The 16056-nt window shown below is 47.4% G+C and overlaps 1 protein-coding gene across 3 annotated transcripts in view; it reads right to left on the bottom strand.

The window, feature by feature from the left end:
• LOC130117724 (neurocalcin-delta A) overlaps positions 1-16056 on the bottom strand; it is a 122175-nt gene that overhangs the window by 41016 nt on the left and 65103 nt on the right. Inside the window, exon 1 of one of the 3 annotated variants that reach the window (XM_056285902.1) lies at positions 15360-15693. The exons of 1 other annotated variant lie outside the window; for it this stretch is intronic. The gene's annotated coding sequence lies outside the window, so the exon portion shown is untranslated. Of the gene's footprint in view, positions 1-11798; positions 11888-15359; positions 15694-16056 lie in introns of those variants that run through there. One more of the 3 variants, XM_056285903.1, reaches the window with a different exon arrangement.

The following is a 16056-nucleotide window of genomic DNA, read 5'->3' as shown; positions in this document are numbered from 1 at the left end:
AATTTTATCAGATAGCCAACTAGTTTATCCGCTTCAACCCTTGTAACGGAAAAGATGGCGAAAAGAAAAAAAGACGATGATTACCGTGCATTCCAGGCTGCGTGGACAGAGGAATTTGCATTTGTGGAGAGAGCAGGATCTGCGGTATGTCTAATATGCAATGATAAAATTGCATCGATGAAACGGTCAAATATAAAGCGGCACTTCGATACGCACCATGCTTCATTTGCATCGAAATCTCCAGCGGGGGACAGCAGGAAAAGGGCATGCGAGGAGCTACAGCGGAGAGTGCAGACGAGTCAGCAGCAACTACGTGTGTGGACCAAGCAAGGTGACGGGAATTCCGCTAGCTTTGCGGGGGCTTTGGCAATAGTAAGGAATGGAAAGTCATTCACAGATGGCGAGTATGCCAAAACATTCATGCTTGATGTGGCCAATGAACTGTTTGATGACTTCCCAAATAAAGACAAGATAATCAAACGAATAAAAGACATGCCCCTGTCAGCAAGAACTGTGCACGATCGTAGCATCATGATGGCAAATCAAGTCGAGGAAACACAAATTAAGGACATAAACGCCGGGACATACTTTTCTCTCGCGTTAGATGAGTCAACAGACGTTAGCCATCTATCTCAGTGCAGTATCATTGCCAGGTATGCTGCAGGTGACACACTGCGTGAGGAAAGCTTGGCTGTTTTGCCAATGAAAGGGACAACAAGAGGAGAGGATTTATTCATGTCTTTCATGGAGTTTGCTAAAGAAAAAAAACTACCGATGGATAAACTTATTTCTGTCTGTACTGATGGTGCACCCTGTATGTTGGGGAAGAACAAAGGATTTGTAGCGCTTCTCCGTGAACATGAAAAGAGAGCCATCCTAAGTTTTCATTGCATCCTGCACCAGGAGGCGCTTTGCGCTCAGACGTGTGGCCAGGAGCTTGGCGAGGTGATGTCTCTGGTCATTCGAGTGGTCAACTTTATTGTTGCCTGAGCTTTAAATGATCGCCAGTTTAAAGCTCTGTTAGAAGAAGTTGGGAATCATTATCCCGGTCTGCTTTTACACAGCAACGTGCGTTGGTTGTCAAGGGGGAAGGTGCTCAGCCGTTTTGCAGCTTGCCTGAGTGAAATCCGGACTTTTCTTGAAATGAAAGGCGTCAAGCATCCTGAGCTAGACAACACTGACTGGCTCCTGCAGTTTCACTATCTCGTGGACATAACTGGCCATCTGAACCAGCTCAATGTGAAAATGCAAGGTATTGGAAATACAATCTCATCCCTTCAACAAGCAGTGTTTGCATTTGAAAGCAAGCTGGAAGTCTTTCTCAGGGATATTGAAACAGGTCGTCTTCTGCACTTTGAAAGACTGCAACAATTTAGAGATGCATGCTTAGCAAGTGACTCCGCTCAACATCTGGATCTCCAGCAGCTAGCTGGCTTTACGTTCAATCTCCTGCAGTCATTCAAAGCACGTTTTGGAGAATTTCGTGCGCGCACTGGTCTTTTCAAGTTCATCACTCATCCACATGAGTGTGCAGTGGACAAAATCGACCTGACATGCATCCCCGGGGTCTCTATCGGAGACTTTGAGCTGGAAGTTGCTGACCTGAAGGCATCAGACATTTGGATGAGTAAGTTCAAGTCACTTAATGGAGAGTTGGAAAGTCTTGCGCGACAGCGAGCAGAGCTGGCGAGGGAACACAAGTGGACAGAAATTAAAAATCTTCAACCTGAAGACCAGCTGATTCTTAAAACTTGGAACGAGCTTCCTGTGACATACCACACAATGCAGCGTGTGAGTATTGCCGTATTGACCATGTTTGGCTCTACATATGCATGTGAACAGTCTTTCTCGCATATGAGGAACATTAAGACCAACCTACGCTCACGTTTAACTGATGGAAGCCTCAACGCCTGCATGAAGCTCAACCTCACCACGTATGAACCAGACTACAAGGCCATCAGCAAAACCATGCAGCACCAGAAGTCGCATTAAAAGTAAGACATATTTAATTTATTATACGTTAAAAATACTATATGGCTCTCAATGAAATATATTTAGAAATATTTGGCTTTTATGGCTCTCCCAGTCAAAAAGGTTCCCGACCCCTGCCCTACAGCAAAAACATTCAGCTGCTGATACACCACTGTTAAAACTCTTCTGTTTAATCTCTTCCTCGGAGACTCATTTATTTGCTCATGGCTAGCACTGCAGTACATCTAACATCCCGTCTACTCTTACCTGAAGTGTCTACTGAAGTACGCTTAAGGTCTCCTTTCAATATACATCATTTTGTTCTGCAAACCATCACAGACGGGCCGCTATCAACAACTAATAACTCACTGCTGCAGGAGGCCAGCCTATTCCCCAGGCACACATTGTAAAGAGAATATCTTCTTTAATCATGTGTCCGCTTAAATAAAGATTTAACCCAATTAAAAATTAATAGGCCCATTCTCGCATTAGTGTACAGAGCTAACGAGTTCTCATCTTCCACAAGATGGCTCGATTGTGAAAGTACAAGTGCAATGAACTGAGGTCCACGTTGTAGAAAAAAATCAAGTAGCCCAGAGAAACTTTACCTTACGTCATATTCAGCTTAAATACACATCACACGCTTTTCCTTGGTAGGCTGAAGAGGAAGTTCTCTCGGGGCCTCCAGGTAGCGTAGCAGTCTAGTCCATTGCCTACCAACACGGGGATCGCCGGTTCGAATCCCTGTGTTACATTTCACGAACTCCAAAATGGCTGAGAGGGTTATTGCATTGTGACATCATCCACAATAGCTCGCTGGAAAAAAGAAAAACGATGGAGGTGCATTCCCCGTGCCAATCCCGGACAATATGACCCCCTGTGGTCATATGTCCTCCCACCGACCCCGTATTGGCACGCCCACCGGAAGCGCTATTACTCTTTCCATCTCCAACTAAATGAGATCGGTCGATGGCTGTTTCTCTCTCGCTGGGACTAAGAGTAAACCTGCAAATACGCAAGTAATCTAGTGATATACTGGTATATTAGATACTAACTTATAGTTAGATTACCTTTTATCGCCAAGATGTTCGTTAATCCGGTCGATGTCGCCGGATTCTACGCTTGGTGCGGGTGTGTTAAACCGGCGACGCTCCAATGGGACCCCCATCTGGACTGTGTCTCCCATATCCCGCATGTTCACTACACGGGCTACTGAGGGATGTAGACCGTAATGAGATCGACTGCAATTTCTGTAAAACCATCAGAGGATCGGGGCGCCAAAGGTTGGCTGCCCTGTACCGTCAAAGATGGGGACTTGCAGATCCCTTCGCACCTGCTAACGAGGCGGCTAGCATGGTGCTACCTAGCTATAGCCATGGGGCGGAGGCTAGCAACATCCCTCCGATGCTTCCTAGCTACAGTCACGGGACGGCGGCTAGAATTAGCATCCCTCCGGAGCCAGAGGCTATCCCACCATCCGGGGTAGTTAGAGAGGACTGGACCAATGAGATCCTATCTCTCCCTGGTGAATCCGTGGCATGTTATTCGGCGGGTGCGGAACCCGAGGATTCACTGCCTGAGGAAGTAGACGATCAGGGCGTGGAAGACGACCAGCCAAGTTCGTCTCAACCAAACAAAGATGGCGACGCCATGCAACGTGGGTCCGAAACATTCCTCGCCAGTTTCCACGATCTATTCGCGCGAGCGGTCAAGTCTGCCGACATCGTTACCGAGCCGGGCAATCCTCAAGATCCGGTGGTAGCCGATTTTCCACGAATGGCAGAGAGGGTCAGGGACTCCACTCTACCACCTTATCCTCACATCGAACGAGCGTTTAAGCGGGCGGAGGCGGATCCGCTACTTAAATCGTCCTCAAAGTTCAGTCAGAAGGGGGTTGATGTCTTAGCAGTCCAGGTTAGGAACCTGAACTACAAAGACTGGAAAATTCCGCAACCAGAGAGGGACGTTTTATCGTTCAACCCTAACACCAAGGTGGGGTTGAACGATACTCCCAAACACCCTTCGCAGTGGGGCCAACAGGTGGATCGTTACGCGTGTGATGCATGGCACGCCAGTACACATGCAGCTGGACTCGTCTCAACAGCTGGGATGATAACGGCGTACATGCGCAAGCTCTGCAGCCTATCAAACGTCGAGCAAAGCAAAGCCGCCATCGCTACAGCAGGTATCGACGGGGCTGAGTTCGGTGACGTAGTGGCCAGCGAAGCAGGTTGTGAGTACATCTTGGAAATGGAACGCATAGCTTACTCCCTTGGATCGCTGCTGTATTCCATCGCTCTAGAGTGCGGTTCTAGCGCAGCTGCCTCCACCCTTTTGCGCAGACGTCTCTGGCTAGAGACAGCCGGGGTAAAAGAGGAATTCTGCAAGGAGTGGATGGCCCACTCCTGCGCAGGGTACCAGGGCCTGTTTGGAACAACCCCGGACATTATCAGCAAATACAAGGCCGCCCAGGCCGAGCGCGAAACCTTGCACAAGGAGCTTCTCCCGATGATGAAGAACCCGCCTACCCCTAAGCCCACGGTGGGCAAAGGACAGGGGGACAAGCCTGCGCGCAAGCAGAAATGGAGAGAGACTTATCCAAAAAGAGGTGGTAAAGCGGGGCGCGGGCGTTGACAGGGCTCACGTCTAAACTCCCAGTCTTCCACAGAACCAGCGGCCAAGGCGGCCAAGCCGGACAGCACAGACACTTCCAAGAAGGGAGCTGCCAAGTGACGTGTTTCGGCAGGATGTTACGACCCACACCAACAGACTGATTCCAGAGCCGTCTCCGGCAATATAGATGCTTGTTCAGGGGACACAGCGTGCGCAGGGCTAAACACTGCGCCTTTTATTTTGGTTTCTGATGCACAGTCTACTTGTTCTATTCCAAAGGTTGTGAATGTGAATAAAAGTTTTTATGTTGGTGATGATGGTGATTGCGTATTAAAAGGTTTGAAACGCAAGTCTGATTGTCTGTCTGAATCTTTAGGTAAAGATGATGATAACAATGTAATAACATCCCTGCTGGAAATATTGGATAATAATGACATGAGCGCAAATGTGCCCCTGGGAGGGGACTATGATGCGACAATGTTTAGTCTCTCTGATGGGTCAAATGGTAATTTGGAAAGGTTTAAAACGCCAATTCCCCCATTTGGGTCTCCTTTACAAGGACGAAGCCCCCCCATGGATGCAGGGCATGGCAGGCGGGGCTTCCCCAGACCCTTTACGTGCAACTTACGCGCGCTACCTGAACAGCAAGGTACAGGAGGCAACGAGACCTCTGTCACGCATGTTACACAGGTGGAAGGAATTGGTCCCGTCGGCTTCTGTTTTGGATCAGATAGCCCACGGACACCAAATCCTTTTCGAGAACGGTATTGTACCCCCGTACTTGGGAATAGTGCATACGGAACCGGGGTCGGTGGCCGAAGCACAAATCCTAGACAACGAACTCACAGAGTTACTCTCGAAAGGGGCAATCACGGTGGTTCCTCCCCTAGAAAGAGAAGACGGGTTTTACAGCCGTTACTTTCTGGTCCCGAAGAAGGATGGGGGCATGCGCCCAATCCTAGATTTGAAACCCTTCAACAAGTATGTAGAGAAGGTCAGTTTCAAAATGCTACGCACACCGGTTCTGCTGTCAATGGTGACACAGTCCGATTGGCTAACTTCGGTCGACCTAAAAGATGCTTTCTATCATTGTCCGATTGCAGAAAGACACAGAAAGTATCTTCGGTTCTGTTACCGGGGTCAGTGTTACCAGTACACATGCCTCCCGTTCGGATATCGCCTCTCTCCTCTGACATTCACAAGGTGTGTGAAAGCAGCGCTCGGAGTGTTGATGCGCAAAGGTATGCGCTTGGCATGGTTCCTAGACGACCTGTTGGTGTTGGCCCGGTCGCCGGAACAAGCAATACTCCATACTCAGGAGTTGATGGAATTCATGGAGTACATGGGTTTCACTATCAACATAAAGAAGAGCGCGCCATGGCCTTCGTGCCAGGCAACGTATCTGGGTCTGAGTTTGGATACGGTATCCATGCGCGCAACCCTTACGCAAGAGAGATGGCATTCCACCAGGACCACGTTAGCACATTTCGTCCCGGGGACATATGTCACTTATCGGATGATCAGGAGGCTGCTGGGCCTTCTGGCATCGGCTCACCAAGTTGTTCCTTTAGGTCTGTTGTTCATGAGGAGACTGCAATTGTGGTTCGCAGTTCACTTCTTGAAATACGGCAACGAACGCCGGTACAACAACCATCTTATCCTGGTCCCGCGCGTGGTAGCACAGGACCTAGACCACTGGAACAGAGCCTGCGTGGACATGTCTGGGGTCCCTATGGGCCCCAGGGGACCCGAGATAACGATTTATACGGATGCGTCCCTCTCGGGTTGGGGGGCCATCCTTGGCTACAAAACAGCGCGAGGAGTGTGGCCGTCTGGGGAGAAGGTCCACATCAACGCGCGCGAGACGGAGACGATTTGGCTGGCTACCCAGCATTTCGCTCAGGATCTCGTAGGCCGTCACATACTGATAATGACAGACAGCATGACAGCCAAGGCCTACATCAACCGCCAAGGCGGTATGAAGTCCAAGCGTTGCAGAGAGTTGTCCATGCAAATTTGGATTTGGGTCAACAGCAACGCGCTATCAATCAGGGCGCTTCATGTTCCTGGGAAGGACAACAAAGCAGCGGACATCCTCTCGAGAGGCGGCCCGCATGCGGACAATTGGAGCCTCAACCCAGCCATAGTGGCTATGATCTGGGAGAGGTTCGGGGTAGCTCAAGTGGATCTGTTCGCATCGAAACTCAATTACAAGTGCCCTCGTTGGTACTCGATGCTCCCGTCCGACCTAGCGCCGTTGGGGGTCAACGCGCTTGGACTAGATCCATGGCCCGAGGAGATGCTTTACGCATTCCCCCCGCACAGGTGCCTCCTAGACCTGGTGGTCAAGTTCGAGCGCACAGGGGGTCGGTTAGTTCTCGTGGCCCCGTACGAACCGAGCACCCCTTGGTTTCCGCGAATAGTGCCCTGGATAGTAGGCGAGCGGTTCGACGTCCTGGAGTGGGCAGACGTGCTCACGCAAGCAGGAGGGCTGCTACGGGAGGGCCCCTGGATAGGAGGCTCCCGATTAGCGGCGTGGATGCTTACAAAGCCAGGCTCTTAGCTATGGGACTTAGTGCGCAAGTGATTCGTGTCATCTTAGCGGCGCGTAAAGACTCCACGTATTCCAGGTACCAGGGGTACTGGAATCGATTTGACCAATTTTGCGCTGAACGCAACATGGACCCTTTGTCAGTAGGGATTGGCCCTATACTGACTTTTGTGGAGGTCTGTAGGAGTGATAGACTATGGTCTTTCTCCTCGGTCAGAGTCTGTGTATCGGCTCTCACGTTCTTCCGGGGGAAGATCGAGGGTAGCACGGTTTTCACGCACCCGCTCATGACGCAGTACCTGTTGGGTGCTAAGAAGCTCTCAGCTAAGGAGCTTACGAGAGCTGAAACTTGGGATGCTTCCCTTGTTCTGCGCGCACTAGAGAAAGATCCCTTTGAACCCATGTCTACGGCAGACATGTGTTATGTCTCGGCTAAGCTGGCTGTGCTCTTGGCACTTACCACCGCAGCGAAGGGTTGTGAGCTCACTGCACTCACCATCAAGGGGATGGTGTTTTCTGGTGATCTGATGGTCACGCTCTTTACAGACCCCAGCTTCGTGCCCAAAACTGTGTCTGCCCTGACGCGTAGGGCCCCGGTGGTGATACATGCGTTTCATCCGTCACCGGTGACTAAGGATGAGAAACGCTTGCACCTCTCGTGTCCTGTACGGGCTTTACGCATTTACATGCGGCGCACAGCAGATATTCGTAGGTCTGACAGGCTGCTGTTGACCTACAGAGTGAGCAAACCAGGTTATGCCCTTTCCACCCAGAGGCTAGCACACTGGCTGGTGGATGGTATTACGGAGGCGTATACCAAAGCGGGTAAAACAGCTCCTAAGCTGAAGGCGCATTCTACCCGAGGGACTGCTACGTCGATAGCTGTGTTGCCAGGTATCGACTGCGAGGTCATCCGCCAGGCGGCGGTTTGGAGTGGTGAGACCACTTTCTTACGGCATTATTACCGGCACGTTAAGGTGCGGTCGGTTGCCGACGCTGTTCTGGAGCAGGCCTCTTAGGATGCTCTCATCAGAACGCCTACCCCTTCCCACCAGGGGTTTGAAGGGTTCATTGGACGGCTAGGGAACGGAGGCACGAATCCTGTCGTTGTTCAATGCAATAACCCTCTCAGCCATTTTGTCGTTGTTCATATAACTAGGGTTCGCTTCGCGAACCCAAAGTTACATTTCACGAACTCCAAAATGGCTGAGAATAGAGCCGTTCTCCTCCTACCCGGGCCACAGGTGTGGTGCTCATTTAGTTGGAGATGGTTCGACTTACAAAGAGGAATAGCGCTTCCGGTGGGCGTGCCAATACGGGGTCGGTGGGAGGACATATGACCACAGGGGGTCATATTGTCCGGGATTGGCACGGGGAATGCACCTCCATCGTTTTTCTTTGTTCCAGCGAGCTATTGTGGATGATGTCACAATGCAATAACCCTCTCAGCCATTTTGTCGTTGTTCATATAACTAGGGTTCGCTTTGCGAACCCAAAGTTACCTTCGGCTTGGTCAGGCATCCCTACAGACACAATTGGCCGTGTCTGCAGGTGAGAAGCTGGATGTGGGTATGTGTCCTGGTCATTGCACTAGCACCTCCTCTGGTCGGGGCGCCTGTTCAGGGGGGAGGGGGAATTGGGGGGAATAGCATGATCCTCCAACGTGCTACGTCCCCCTGGTGAAACTCCTCATTTTCAGGTGAAAACAAGTGGCTAGCAACTCTACATGTATTGGAGGAGGCATGTGGTAGTCTGCAGCCCTCCCCGGATCGGCAGAGGGGGTGGAGCAGCAACCGGGACGGCTCGGAAGAGTGGGGTAATTGGCCAGATACAATTGGGGAGAAAAAGGGGCAAACCCCCCCTCCCAAAAAAAGAGTAAGCCCTCTGGTTGTCCACTGGCTGGCGTTTAAGATGGGTATAGGGAAAGCTATAAGATGACTGAAGAAGCCACTTCAGCATCTGCCTAGCGGATGCCTTCAGTCAGCCAGACTTCACCTCAGTTCAGTTCTGCTTGGTAATGGCTGCTTCAAAATTAGAATGGTAATTAAACGAACGCGAGTTGGAATTTGGTGTAGTGCCATTGTAAAAATCGCCAGCTGTGGAACAAAAAACAAACAGCTAAGTGGACGCAACAAAGCATTAGCAGGCTTATTATGTCCTCAAACCCCAAGTGTCAAGTATCCATTGCCCTTCGCTGACATTAAACTCGCCAAGTGAAGGTTTTGCTCCCCATTTTAGACCGGAGTCTGTAACGTCAATGGTGCTCACACTAAGTGGGTGTTTATGTAAGGCCACCACCTAAGTAACGTGTCAGAGTAATGTGTTGGACAGCCGCCTTTTTATCGTCACTGTTTAAACCCAGAGTTTAGAGACTGTTTCCACTTCGAATGAAAGACATGCATAAAGCTCAACTGTAAAATGAAATCTCAAAACAAAATCGAACCTCTGTTTAAATACACCTTAACTTTTTAACACTCAGAATAAACTGCAGAAAGAAAGATGCACCATAAGATATTGTTTATGGCCTACAAGCTTTTGCAGTACAGCATAAATAAAGGCTGACAATTTTCTGTAGTGTTTGACAGGTATGGAATGAATATTACATCTTACATGGTGTGCTTTTCATTTGAAATTTTACTAAGTAAATGTACATTGAAGATAAAGGGAGAGAGGGCTTGCTTGATACAGAGCTATGGTGCTGCAAATACTCCATCACTAAAAGCTACCAATGACTTTACACCTGACAAAAGCAGAGAGGATTTCAGATTTAAAACACCTAGCCGCTTATCTGAGTGTCTTGCTCTGTCTATCTCAATCCTGTCTTTCTGTCTGAGCCAGATCATAAATCACCTGTTACATAAACTACCTTCCAACCAGTTTCCACCACTGTTATGTGAAACTCATTGCAGTGCAACACAGGATGTTATAGAACCATGGTTCATAGAGTTCAACACAGCCAAACTTGCAAGAGCTGAGTCTAGTCAAGTCATGAGTCGTGATGGTCCAGCATTGTGTGTGTGTGTGCATTTGTGTATAGGTGCAGTAGTATGCATGTGCACGTTATTATGTCCTTGTTTTTTCAAATTTTACATGGGTACAAAATCTTATCATTTAAAATGTATGCCTGGCGTCTGTTGCATAAAAATAACAGGGATGAGGAAAGATTAAATCTGCAGTGTGATGAATTCACACCTAAAAAAGCAGGGCTCTCAGCAGATAAATAGTTGCCATCTTTTTTAAATCCCCATGTACAGTGAGCGTTCCAGCTTAATGGTGTCCCCTTGCCCCCAGGCCGGGGGAAAAAAAAAACGGACTCGGGGCGTTTTAATATGGCTTTTGGGACAATCATGGGATGAAAGTATATTTTTGCATTAAGCTGTGTATTATCCTGATTTGGCAAACTCGACAATAAAACATGAAGAATTGTCATAGATCAGTTGTGAGTCTCGTCCACTGGCCTTATATCCCGTTTACTGGAAAGTGAACGGGATATAATTCTGCAGAAGCTGGCATACTATATTATATTCTGGAAAACGTTTGGTCAATCACAACCAAGGTTAACAAACAGTGTCATCTTTATGTTTCTGGTTCGGATGCTTTCAGAAGACGTTCGGGAAAAGCCAATGCACATGACTCACTTATGATTTAGTTTTTTGGAAAGTATTATCTTGAACGCGGGTATGGCTATAACAATTTGTTGGTAATTTTCAAAAAGCATCCATCTCAATTCCCAACATGGCACTCAAAATGTTTTATAAATCACATACTGAGCCACTTCCATGATTTGTGGGTTTTATATAATCTCAGAATCAAGTGCAGGAATGAACTAAATGGCATAGTTACCCAGAATGGGAAAATAATTGGAATCAGGCAGATGAGTTTGTCTGATCTGTGTGAAAGGAGGGTTTTGTAGAAAGCTCAGGTCCTCCTCTCAGACTGCAGCCGTCCCACTGTACTCTCAGTTTTCTGCTCTTCCATCTGGTTTATGTTACAGGCTGCCGAAACTGAAGTGTAACCGATATAAATGGTTACTCCATCCACAATCAAATTAATTAACAGAGACCTCTGAGGAACTTGTACACTTTCGTCTCTGTACAGAAATGTTTTCCTCATTTAAGTCCTCGTGTTATCTGCATGTTCTATGTTCTGCATATGTTCTGTGTCACGGTGTGCTGCAACCAAACCACACCTTGGGGCTATAGAACTGAACAGAACTGAACTGAACAGAAATATGGGATAGTGAAGTAGTGAGCCACAGCCTTGGGGCAAGAAATATGGAAGTTTTCACCCCTCAGGTAGCAGGGGACAAAGGGGAGGGAAATGCAGGCTACTGGAGACGTCTAAGCACATTACAGATGTGTTTCCACTTAATCTCGCATGGCTAAATGCCACTTGGCACCGCTTGGGCTGCTTAACTAGTTAGCATGCTGGAGTTTTGTTTGTTATCAACCAGACAAATCGCTCCACTAACTATAACCGAACGGCTATGCATCACCACCACAGAACTGCAAAACAGCTATCAATCAGTCAATCCTGTCTAACTGCAACTATGAGTTACAGCTTTAGGGAGATAAAAATTGGCTTCAGGTCGATTGATTTCAGAGTTCGGGACAGTAATAAGATGGTAAGGAAAAAAGTTCTGAGACCTGACAGTACAGTTTACCTCACTGTCTGGTTGCACTAACTGGAGTTGTGAACCAGCCATCCATCCATTATCCAAACCGCTTATCCTGCTCTCAGGGTCGCGGGGATGCTGGAGCCTATCCCAGCAGTCATTGGGCTGCAGGCGGGGAGACACCCTGGACAGGCCGCCAGTCCATCACAGCCAATGCAGAATAATTTGGCTTTTAAGGGTGATAAACCTCACGCAACACTGGTTTCTCATTTACTGCACAAACAGACACACACACTTATTTTAAACACCAACATATCCACCCACAAGGGTCAGAAGACAGCATGCAAACATACAAATACATGTTTGTCTCACATAAACATCCAAGTATGCATGTATACACAATTGAGCAGACTTGCTTACATTAAGAATATGCACGCACGCACGCACACACACACACACACAATATGTGCAGATATATTGACAGACGCATCTGCCAATCATATATCTATTCCACCTAAAAGCGTACAAAACTTTCTCCTACAAAACATGCATATACTCACCAACACACACAATGACACACATACATGGGCAGTGCTGGCGTGTTAGAGTTGTGCCAGTAATAACAGTAAAGCAGATAAAACACAATGGCAGCAGCAGAGCTAATCGCATCCTCCATCTGGGAGGCTGGCTTGAATCACTGCCATCACTGCCTCTGATCTGTTAAAGGGACAGACTGGACCCTGTCCATGGAGGTGGACCTGGAGTCAGATAGACACTGGATGCAAACCACTGCAAACATATGTGTGTATAAATATAGATGGATAGATAGATAGATAGATAAACAGACCATTTATTTCCTGCAACAAAACGAGAGATAAAGCTATTGGTTATTTTCGAGAAGTGCCTCTGGTAGGCTGCTTTCCACACATGTTCCTTTGTCATAGGCACAACAAAGCACACAACTTGAGCATACAAACGCGCACACTCACCCATGCAGGCACACACTCATGCACAAAAACAGACACAGTCAGATGAAATGACTATAGTAGAAAAACTTTGTCTGCCATTTTACACAGTCCGGTGATATTTACACAGGTCATTTCACAACAGGAAGAGGCCGGTTGTTATGAATGATGTCCCTTTGGATTTACAGTACAGGACTGTTGGAGCTGGTTTACTCATGTGCTGTGGAAAGAGTCACATGCACGCATGCATATGCACACGAGCCTTTGCATGCGTGCACACACTCCACAACTCCCCACACTTCTTTTGACTGTTGTGTATGAAGAACTATCCGACGTACTTAGATGTTTGTGATACATGTTGTTTGTCCCATTGTTTTAAAATAGGCTTGGATATCATTTGTGTTTTTCCTAGGAAGCAATGTGATATACAATGGGGTGACAATTCTTGATTTCCATTATAGCAGTTCACCACAAACAAAACAGAAATATTCCTCCTCTAGGAAATGAAGTACTCCAACCCCATTGAGAAATTTCTCTCTAATATTTCAGTCTACATTCTTGCCTGACCTGTTTCACCAACTTGGCACTGCTGGCTGATATGGGAAATATTATTTTCATTTTAATCACAGGGAATTTTACACTATATCGACACATCACAATATCTTCTTATATATATGCAAAAATGACATTTTTATGGATCCAGCTGAGGTTCATCACATTGAACTGTTTGGTAATGTTAAGTATAAGATGATAGCAAACCAAAACCCCTTTCCTAAAGATACTTCCTCAAATATTTCAGACCCTATTTTGTGAGAAATTTTAGGTGGTAGATTCTCGTTATTAATCCCGATATGAAAATATCCAAATTTCACCCTGATAAAATACCACTGAAAGATGATAAATGATAATATTGAATTACTGTCCAGCCCTACAACTTACGTGTTGTTTACGGTTGCCACTTAGCCCCTTCTCAGTCTTTTTAATTGTTTGAAGTATTAAGATATGATAGAATTATCAAGAAATGAGAAAAGAAATCTAATCTAATTTCTAACATGATTTGAGGGACAATCTACTGCACCTCACCTTGCGTTTTATTAGGTTTCAATTGGGTCCAATTATGTCGAAGAGCTGCAACTTTAATACATTAGTATTATGGATGCATTCTCCAAACACCTCTATCAATTTAAATCAGGAACTGCAGAGCTGAAGAGGGAAAGTAAAGCCTGGAAACGGACACATTTTGGAAAACAGGAGAAAGAAAAAAAATGGAACGAGACAGAGCAAGAGCAAAAAAGAAAAAAACTCAGTATCTTCCGATATCCAAACCACCCTTGTTATCTCGTGTCCCCAAGGACTGTTTGCCTGCTCACTGCATTTCCCTTCTCTTCCACACTGTTTGGGCTAAATGTGGGCTGGCATGCTTTTGTCTGAGGCATGCAGGGAGGTGGGTGGGGTGGGGGGTGGGGGTCTTACATCAGACTAAGCCCAACTCTTCCCACACTACCCCCCCTTAAATGAAACTCCCACTCTCTCTTTTACACTCTCACTCTCAAACACACACACACACACACACACACACACACACACACACACACACACACACACACACACACACACACAATAACCCCACCGTAGTCCCGACTCTCAGCCCTCTCTGTCTCTTCTGAGGGGTCCCTTTGGCAGCTGCCCTGCCCCGTCACGGCCTGAGTCCAATGCCCTGGTAGACACAACCAGCCAGCCCCAGCCCACTACAAGCTCCAACATTAGCACCGCTTTGGGGAAAGAACCATATGGAGCTGCCCATCACTTCCAACTGCACATCACATAACACACTGAGCGTCTGGTGGTAAGATCCTTTCTTTCTCTCTCTGTCTCGCTCTCTCTCTATCATTCGCTTACTTCCTGCTGGGAGCTTGAAAAGAGATCTGACTAGGTATGCTGTGTGTGTGTAAGTGAGTAAGAGAGAGGGAGAGGGAGAGAGAGAGAGAGAGAGAGAGAGAGAGAGAGAGAGAGAGAGAGAGAGAGAAAGAGAGAGATAATGAGGAGGAAATAAATACAGTGAGGGAGGGAGAAGGATAAAAAGAGATGGAGAAAGACAGATAGATAGATAGACAGACAGATAGATAGAACAAGAGAGAGGTAAGGAGGGTGAAAGCAGGGTGCTACTAGTCCTGCATGTCTCTGGAGATTAGCAATTGTGACCCACATATCTGAAAACCACAGACACCACGGGCTCTCCCTCTTTACTCCATCAACACCAAACATCAATCTCTCCTTCCTGCTCTTTTTTGCTACCTTTCTATCGCTTTAAAGTTTAGTAAAATAAGCAAACCCCTTTCACTTCCTTATTTAGTTTACATAATCAACCACAAACGTGCACGCTTATGAACACACACACCCACGTGCGCGCACGCACACACGCTCATTCACTGCTGTCTTAGAATTCATCTGAAATACAACTTCCCCTCAGCAAAGTATGTGACTCTCACAGCGATGCAAAAAATGGAAGGCGACACAAGGAGAAGCCTTTCTTCACCGCCTGCAGCTCTGACACACTGTCCACCTCTCTGGAAGCAACCAGTGGCTGATAAAGCACCCACGGCGTACACAATACACACACAACAGAAACGCACAGAGAGCTTACCTCACTTTGTAGATATGTACACGCCTTTCAGAGGTCCATTCCCCAGCACTCTCTATCAAAGCTAGGTATCAGCTGCAGCACTGATGGAAAAAAGCAACAGGCGAGATAGAGAGAGCACCAGAAAAAAAAGGGAGACTGCGGGTGAGAGAGACCAAGAGAGAGAGAGAGAGAGAGACCAAGACAGACAGAAAGAGAGGGAGAGAGAGAGAGCAATACACAGCAGGAGGACGGGAGGAGGAGGAGGGAAAGCAACTCTTGCTGACTGACTGGGTGACTGACTGAAGCACAGCGAGCAAGAGATCGACAACTCCCAGCCACTCACTGCCGACTAGGAGGTTTGCTGGAAGTCCACAGCTGCCGAGTAACAAACTAACTCACTCCTCTGCCTGCCTCCCTGGCTTGACGTCAGCAATGGTCACATGACCTCTATGGTGTGGTGGGGAAATGAAAGGGGAGGGGGGAGAGAGACAGACAGAGAGAGAAAGAAAGCAAGAGAGAAGCCTACGTTACCATGGCAACAGGCATACTGCGCTGAAATGATTTTCAATAGGTCATCACACACATACACACACGCAGTACTATTTCTTGTTGTATAGATAAAGTTGTAAAAAAAAACTTGCTCAGTACTGCAGACTGAGAACAGCGTCAGAATGCCACATGGTGTCCAATATATTTTCACTTCTCAGAGATTAATGCA

Source organism: Lampris incognitus, chromosome 9, assembly GCF_029633865.1.
Source record: "Lampris incognitus isolate fLamInc1 chromosome 9, fLamInc1.hap2, whole genome shotgun sequence".
NCBI classification, from domain to species: domain Eukaryota; kingdom Metazoa; phylum Chordata; class Actinopteri; order Lampriformes; family Lampridae; genus Lampris; species Lampris incognitus.
Note: the sequence above shows the minus strand (reverse complement) of the source record. Positions and strands in the feature narration are given on the sequence as shown.